Below are 8563 nucleotides of genomic sequence, written 5' to 3'. Positions count from 1 at the left end.
GTACTTTAGGGACCGACAGGAGGATGCATGTAGAAGCGGTTCTTGCCTGCGAATCCACAGTCAGAGAGAGAAATTGGAATCCATTCCCATCACCAACTGATAAAGAAAGCATGTAAGAAAATTGATATCGGGCCAACTTGGATCTTCGGTGATTGTCCGTCGGTATGGAGAATTTAGGAGTGTGGGTGCAGGGAGTGGCCTTGTGGATGATGGATGGAGGCGCGGAGGGATGTGGTCACCGGAGGGTCGAAAGCGGAGAGGGTCGGGCACGTTAGGTGGAGCCGGTGGTGCGCGACAACCGGAGACGGCCCAATCGTGGGCGGCGAACCGACGATAGCCTCGGCCCATCTCTCGACGCAGCGAAGATAGAGAGGGCGGCAATGTCGGTGCTCGAGGCCGCCGCTCGGCACCATCTACATCGAGGGGAAAGAGAGGCGAGAAAGCGATAGGGTGATGCGGGGCTAGGGATTGCGGAGGAGGGTGGGGGTGTGCGATTTGAATGGATGGTTCTGCCCACCGTTTTCTTGTACGTGGCGGTGGAGACGGCGGCGTCCAGCCATGCAGGCGAGGCATGGGTCGAGCCGGGCACACGGCGAGGCACAGTAGCAGAGGCGGGGGCGATTTTTTGCTACTGAGATGCAGGGTGTGGGATTGATCGTTCATGTTCTCTTTTCCTTTTTAACGGGAGATGGATGCGACCACGTACAGATTCCATAATAAATTAATTAGGTCCATAACGGGATTTCTTTACAATGCGTTAAGATTTACGTGTTAGTTTTCTTAATAAAGAAATGCACTGATGTAGGGATCGATTGATTCGGATAAGGAAAGATAGATTCGTGATCTTTTGTATGTTAGGAAATTAGTGGTTTGCAAGGAAAGAGTGGAGAGAAAAAGAACCAATGCGACCACGTATAGATTCCATAATAAATTAATTAGGTCCATAATGGGATTTGTTTGCAATGCGTTAAGATTTACGTGTTAGTTTTCTTAATAAAGAAATGCACTGATGTAGGGCGCGATTGGTTCGTGTAAGGAAAGATAGATTCATGATCTTTTGTATGTTAGGAAATTATTGGTTTGCAAGGAAAGAGTGGAGAGAAAAAGAACCAGTATGAGGGGGTGGTGGGAGGTGGGACGAATAAAAACCGGACGAAATTGGGAGGTGGGAGGGGGCGAGTAAAAACCGACGAAAAAAACCAACGAAATTGGGAGGTGGGAGAGAGGATGAAAAAAAACCAGGGGAGATGGGAGGAGGACAAAAATAAACCGTACGAGGCTACCAACTGCTCCATTAGGAGTAGAGATTGTTTGTGAAAATAACACGCGACGACGACTTAGCGAGCGGATCCCCTTAAAAAAGACATAGCGAGCAGATTCCCTTAAAACTGGTAGAAATGGATACGATTGATGACATTGATAAATAGTGGTGAATGTTGGCATAATTTACTATCATCATGCATGGAAACGAATCATCAAGAAAAAGAATACTTCCTATTACTACACTCATAGAAAGCTTCCTAATCTCTGCTACCAAACAGTTTCTGCCCAAACAAAGAAGGAAAGTTATGGACGTGATTCGAAAGGAAACAAACGTTATGAAGATTAATTAATTTAGATTTGATCTTTAGAGATTGATTGTGATTGATTCTTTTACATAAAGACATTACTAAATAATTTGCGTCAGTATGGAAAGTTCTGATCCGTTCAGTTTTTTTTGTTGTGTGAGAGGGTGAAGTGAAAATAAACCGATGAAGTGGGGGAGGCGACGAAAAAAATCTACGACAGTTAACCTACGAAAAAAAACCGGACGAAAGTGGTGGGACGAAAATTGACCGGCGAAGACTACCAACTGCTCCATTAGGAGTAGAGATTGGTTGGTTCGATTTTTTTTGCGTGGAGGGAACTACCTGAGAGGTGGGAGGGAGTACGAAAATAAACCGTCTCGGCTGAGCGGGAGGTGGGAGCAAGTACCAAAGAAGTACCAAAAAATACCGGGTGAGGTGGGACGAAAATAAAATCCGGAACGCGACCTACCAACTGAGATATTAGGAGTAGAGATATGACCATTATGGTCAAGTATTGCATAAAAGACACATGGGCAGATACACCAAATAAACACTACAGCGAAAAGTCCAACAATAACTTGAGCCCATGTCACGAGCCTTAACCCTACATGCAATATGACTGGGAAGTGTCCTAGTTCACAAGGGCATCCTTGAAGAACTCATCTTCGATGTTGAAATCCTTCATGTCTGGCCAAGTTAATAGCCAGGAAGATGTCAATTAGTACTTTGAATGTAATCGCAAACAACCTTCATGTGACAGAGAAATAAACATGCATGTCTTATATAAATGAAAAATCCTACACATATGTTTGATCAGTGGTTCAATAACTATTTACTAGAAGGTGTATGGCATATTGTTTTGGAAACCAGGTGTGTACTTAAACCATGATGTCATAAGGTTACAAACATCAACATAAGCAGATTTACGTTAAATCACAACTTGATCATCTCAGACATCGCTCTTCATCTTATCTCAACCCATGCTCAAGTTCTTATAAGTCAACTTTTATGGAAATAATCTAAGCGTGGTCATCTGAGTGTCCATGGCCATGAACACGGTTATTCGAATAGTTTGACACTGCAGAGTTTGTACTTTGTGTCAGCCACCACTCATCGCATATCAAGTACCTGAGCTAAGCATTCGAACAAAATCTTACCCCAGACGACACTAACATAGAGTCCACTTGTTGGTTCTTGGTCGTTGTGCCTAACTATCGCTACGTATGGCTTGGTCGATTTTTCGATATTTACACCTAGCACACGAGGGAACCAACGGTGTGCCTGGTGCTGAACATGTCCGCCCATACTGGCACGACCCCGTCCCGAGAGTGGCTTTTCTCACTCCCGTCACTAGTAATGCATGCCCTTTGCTAGTGCCACTCAAGGTAATAAATCTTTCCCCGTTCCATAACAGGGTAATATGATTGCACATGTAAGGTTGGAATAACATGCACCACTAAAATCTAATTCTTTTTTGGGAAAAAACTTAGTAGGAGGATCATTGATTTGTTGAGTACTAGGATATTAACTTAGTAGAACGTTATGTGTGCATAATACCAAACTTATGGGGTCACACACTTACAAATCATTGATTTGTTGAGCACTAGGAGGTGTTAGGAGCTCAAGATAAAAGCATCGGAAAAGTTCTGGAAAGACCAAAGTGTTCCGGAGAGGAACCAAAAGTGTTTTAGAGAGGAACCAAAAGTGTTACGGAGAAAATCAGAATCGTTCTGGTAAAACCAAGGAAGATCCAAAGAACCCTAAAAGGCTTTGAAAGGATCCAGAACTTCAAGAAAATGCTGGAAGGTGCTATGGGGATGTTCCTTTGGCTAGGACCAAGTGGAGGAAGCCACATGCGCCTAAGGTGGCCCATAAGTGGGGCACACCCCACATGCTTGGGGGCAAGGTATAGGGGGCAACGACCATGGTTTGGGACGCCCCCTTCCTGGTGCGTCCATCCTTAGAGGTGTAAGCCCCTCTCCAAGCCGGTCTCCCTCCTCTGCGCCTACATATATGAGAGGAGGGGAAACCCTCTCTCACATCCTGTGATCGTTTGCTATGCATCCGCTCTTCCAGAGAGTTTTCTCTGCCGCAAGGCTACTCCACCCTGCCTCTGATCTCTTCGTCCTGGATGGCGAAGCCCTGCTGGATAAGCGATTCCTTACGTGTGGATACAGGCCAAGGGATCGTATCTTCGATCCTCAATCGGGAAAATTCTCACGACTGTAAGGTATAATCGAGCTACGGGAATCTACATCAATCTTCACCAAGTTGCGTTCGTTGGTGAAGATAAGACCAAACCCCTTTGCAGCTTTATAGTGTTCGTGGGTTTTATTCATATGCATGAAAATTGTTTTCTACTACGTTCCCCAACAACTAACCACATAATGCAACCGAAGTTAATATGAAAAAATCATGAATGCCAAACATTCAGTTGAGTTTCATCGCAAACATGATTAATAACTTTGGTGCAAAGGTGTGAGAAAGATAGGTGAGACAAGCCTACGCACCCATATCCTTTCCAATAAATTGCCCACACTAAGACACTACAACCATCTTGGACTCAAAATGCCAATTTATAGCCTTATCAACACAAGAGAGAGTCGTCAATGTGATTTTTATTTACAAAGGGACATGATGAACGTTCTTCAGCTGCATGATCTTTCTTGGAGTGAACTTCAGATCGACCATACCAACACCATGAACAGAAGCATGTGACGTGTTTCCCATCGGCACCAGTGTAGTTCTTCCGACACGATAAGAAGAAAACATGGATATATCAACACCCATATGCATATTGGCATATGTGTCAATCCAAAAATTAGGAGAATGACATATTGAAAGAACGGTGTGAAATTTACCATGTCGTGGTTCTAAGCCTGACAGTAGAGTCGGGGGTAGGTATGGAGAGGCAAGGTCCTAGCTATGGAGAGGTTGTAAGCACAAAAGATGTACGAGTTCAGGCCCTTCTCGGAAGAAGTAACAACCCTACGTCTCGGAGCCCGGAGGCGGTCGAGTGGATTATGAGTGTATGAACTACAAGGTGCCGAACCCCTCTACCTGTGGAGGGGGGTGGCTTATATAGAGTGCGCCAGGACCCCAGCCAGCCCACGTAGGAGAGTGTTTAAGGTGAGTTAAGTCTGGGGCGTTACTGGTAACGCCCCACATAAAGGCCTTTACTATCATAAAGTCTACTTGATTACAGGCCGTTGCAGTGCAGAGTGCCTCTTGACCTCCTGGTGGTCGAGTGAGTCTTCGTGGTCGAGTCCTTCAGGCCCGTCGAGTGAATCTTCGTTGGTCGACTGGAAGGCGACCTCTTCTAAGGATGTCTTGGGGTAAGTTACTTGGATCAGGTACATGACCCTACCCTAGGTACATAACCCCATCATTAGCCCCCGAATGGATTGAGGCTTCGAGTGAAGAAGGAGTTGATGTCGTTTCCGATTAACCTTTGCGCTCCGGTTGTGCGCTGTTCTGGACCAAAGAATCCTTTTGTCGACAGGAAACAACTTGCCTTTAGTCGACTTGATCCATTCTGTTTTTGCGTCGAGTGATCTTTCAGGCTCCGACGATCTCCGAGCGACGGATCGCCGAAAACACCGCGCCTGACAGACTGATTTGTTGCTCGCGGATTCCGCGGGATGCGAAATTTTGGGGCGCGCGCGAAGCGGGGCGGACCGCGGCGTTCGGATGGGACGGGGCATGGACGCCTCGATCTCCGCGCCGCCTTTTTCGCCACGTATCCCGTCTGCATAACTGTTCCAGATATGATTAGATCGACCGGGCCCACCTGTCATCCACTCGGAAGGGACCTTATAAATGTGCCCGGTGAGGATTTCTGTGCTGCGCCTTAGCATTCTCCCCCTCTCTCTGCTTCCTTCCTTCCTGCTCAGCGTGCTCGCTCTCGCCCCCGCACCACTTCCCTTCGCGCATCTCGCCGGCGACCATGGCCAAGGAGAAGACGGCGGCGCTGGAGCGTGCAAAGAAGGCGTCGGCGTCGGAGAAGGCGAAGGGGAGATCCACCAGCCGCGGAGGGTCCTCGTCCAGATCCCGCCTGCCGAAGGGCTGGGTCCAAGGAGACTGGATCCAGTCGACCATCACGGAGAATGACCTCCTCGACATGGCCAACGAGGGCTTGATCCCCCACGGAGCTGCGAGGCTTCCGGGGAAGGAGTGGCAGCCTCAGCCAGAAGAGGGTGAGTGTGTGCTTTTGGCCACCCATGTTGATCGCGGGTTTTCCTTGCCGCCGAGTGTTTTCTTTCGTGGCTTTTTGAACTTCTTCGGAGCGCAGCTCCACCACTTTACCCCAAACTCCATTGCCTATCTTGCCGCGTTCGTGTCCATGTGTGAGGGTTTCTTGGGCTGTCGACCGCACTGGGGTTTGTTCAAACGTATATTCACGTGTCGATCTCAGACCGTGAAGAAGGCGAGCCCAGGTGATGAGAGAACCCGAGTCGTCCAAATGTGCGGAGGCCTGGGGATTCAGGTGAGGAATAAGAGCACCTTCCCGCCCATGACCTTTCCCGAGTCCGTCAGAGGCTGGCAGTCGACTTGGTTCTACTGTCAGGTCCAGTCGATGCCAGGGCAGTCGAGTGGACTCCCTCCGTTCACCATGGACCGAGTGAGCAAGCCTTCCCCTCTGAAGCTGATTCCGGAGGAGAAAGCTGACGTGAAGATGTTGATGGAGCGCGTGGTGCAGTTGGTTCGGGAGGGAGTGACGGGCATGGACCTCCTGGAGGTTTTCCTCAGGCGTCGCATCCAGCCTCTCCAGTTCCGGAGCCACTGCATGTGGCTGTACTGTGGGACCGAAGACGAGACTAGAGTCCATCCAGAAGCAGTCGACGATGTCACTCTGGAAAGATGGATGGCAGCCGTCACCGGAAACAAGGACAACCCACGCGGAGCCAGAAGGATTCCTCCACTCGACCACAACAGCGACTCAAACAAGGTACACTTGCTCTGCTCTCCACTGCGCCCTCGTCGTATTCATTTCTGTTAACCCTGCCGACTGGTCGACTGATCCTTATCTGGGCATCTGCTAGGCCCTCACCGAGCTGTACTCGATGCCCAATGGGGCACAAGCTTCGACTGAGGAGGGCGAGGCGAGCGGGGGCGAGAGCCAGGAAGAGGAGGAATGGGACTCGGATGTTGCAGAGGATGATGACGACGATGATGATGATGTCGGTGATGAAGACGACGTCGAGGATGAGGAAGAGGAGGAGGAGGAGGTCGTACCGCCGCGCTCAGAAAGGCGGTCGAAGCTTGTCCACGACCCTTCGACCGAACGTGGTAAGGGGGTTGTGACCGCCACTCAGTCGACCAAGCGCCCTCGGACCACCTCTCCGGTGCCGACTGAAAAGGCGCCGAAGCAGCCCAGGGCGGCCTCGTCGAAGCCGATCAAACTCTTGCCGAAGATGAAGGTGTCCATCCCCACCATATGAGGGTAACTGTGCTGCTCATATTTTCTTATTCTGTGTGAACTTTATCTCTGGTCGACGCTGAAGTTAGTCGACTGATCCTTTGGAGTTGCAGTGCTGCTACTTCTGAGACCTCGGCCCGGGCTGATGACCACGGGATGGAGGATGCAGCAACTTCGAACCCAGGTATTGTATTCTTAACACCGTTCTTAGTCGACTGACTCGCGATCTCTGATCCTGATTCTTCTCCGCAGCTCCACCCAACACTGTTATCAATCTCCCTGACGACGACGAGGATGAAGAACCACTGACACGCAGGAGGAGTCGGAAAGCGTCCGCCAGTAGGGTGCCTCAGGATGTGACGGCGCCTGAGATTCTGACTGTGGAGGAAGAGAACACCACTCGACACACGGTGTCCTTCGCAAATCCACTGACGAGTGCTCAGCAGCCCTCCCTCTTCACGACGCACCACGTCCCCGAGGACCAAGCTGGCGCAGCGAAGGAAGCAATACGCCAGGCGGGACTCATGATGGAGCAGCTGAAGACCATCCGGGACGCGATCCAGGCAGCTTATGACGCCAGCTCTGCCCTCCAAAGCAATGTCCAGGTCAGTCGACCGCTGTTTGTTCTGTTGGATATGCTACCAAAAACTTTTCTTTTCCGGAATTTATAGTAGTCACCCAGTGGGTGTGTCGAATAAACTCCGTGTTAGCGGGGGCACGCTGAGTGCACCCGCTGGGTGTAGTCCCCAAGGCTAAGGTCGACTGCTGGCAGTCGGCCTTAGGCTTTATGATGTCAATCTTTCTGTCAGTCGACTGGTCGACTGGATTTCACAAACCAGTGGGGGCACGCTGAGTGCACCCACTGGGTGTCGAATAAACTCCGTGTTAGCGGGGGCACGCTGAGTGCACCCGCTGGGTGTAGTCCCCAAGGCTAAGGTCGACTGCTGGCAGTTGGCCTTAGGCTTTATGATGTCAATCTTTCTGTCAGTCGACTGGTCGACTGGATTTCACAAACCGGTGGGGGCACGCTGAGTGCACCCACTGGGTGTAGTCCCCGAGACTGTGGTCGACTGCTTGCAGTTGATCACAGTCTTAGAGAATGCATCTTTTTTTTTGAGGTCGACTGGTCGACTTTTTCTTCATCGGGATTAGTGGGGGCACGCTGAGTGCACCCACTGGGTGTAGTCCCCGAGACTACGGTCGAATGCTTGTATTTGGCTGTAGTCTTAGAAACGTGTGTTTTTCCCTTTTTCACTCGGAAGTGAATTATATTTGACATTTAGTTGATTGGTTCTTCGCAGAACTCCTGTGATCTTGTGGCTCGCTACTCAGAGCTGGAACAAAATCATACTCAAGTCGAGCTGAGCTTGAAGCTGGTTCAGGAGAAGCTGACAAAGGCAAAGGAGGAGACCGAAGGTATGTTTGGTGAGACCCTGACGACTGCTTTTCCCCTTGCTTGTTTCAAAATCTGATCTTGCTGTAACTTGCAGGTAAGGTAAGGGAGGCCCAGCAGAAGAAAGACCTTGAGCTAGCTGAGAAGATCAAGCTTGCTGACGAGAAGTTAGCTTCAGTCACC

The sequence above is a fragment of the Triticum aestivum genome, chromosome 6B (genome assembly GCF_018294505.1).
Source record: "Triticum aestivum cultivar Chinese Spring chromosome 6B, IWGSC CS RefSeq v2.1, whole genome shotgun sequence".
Classification (NCBI taxonomy): Eukaryota; Viridiplantae; Streptophyta; class Magnoliopsida; order Poales; family Poaceae; genus Triticum; species Triticum aestivum.
Note: the sequence above shows the minus strand (reverse complement) of the source record.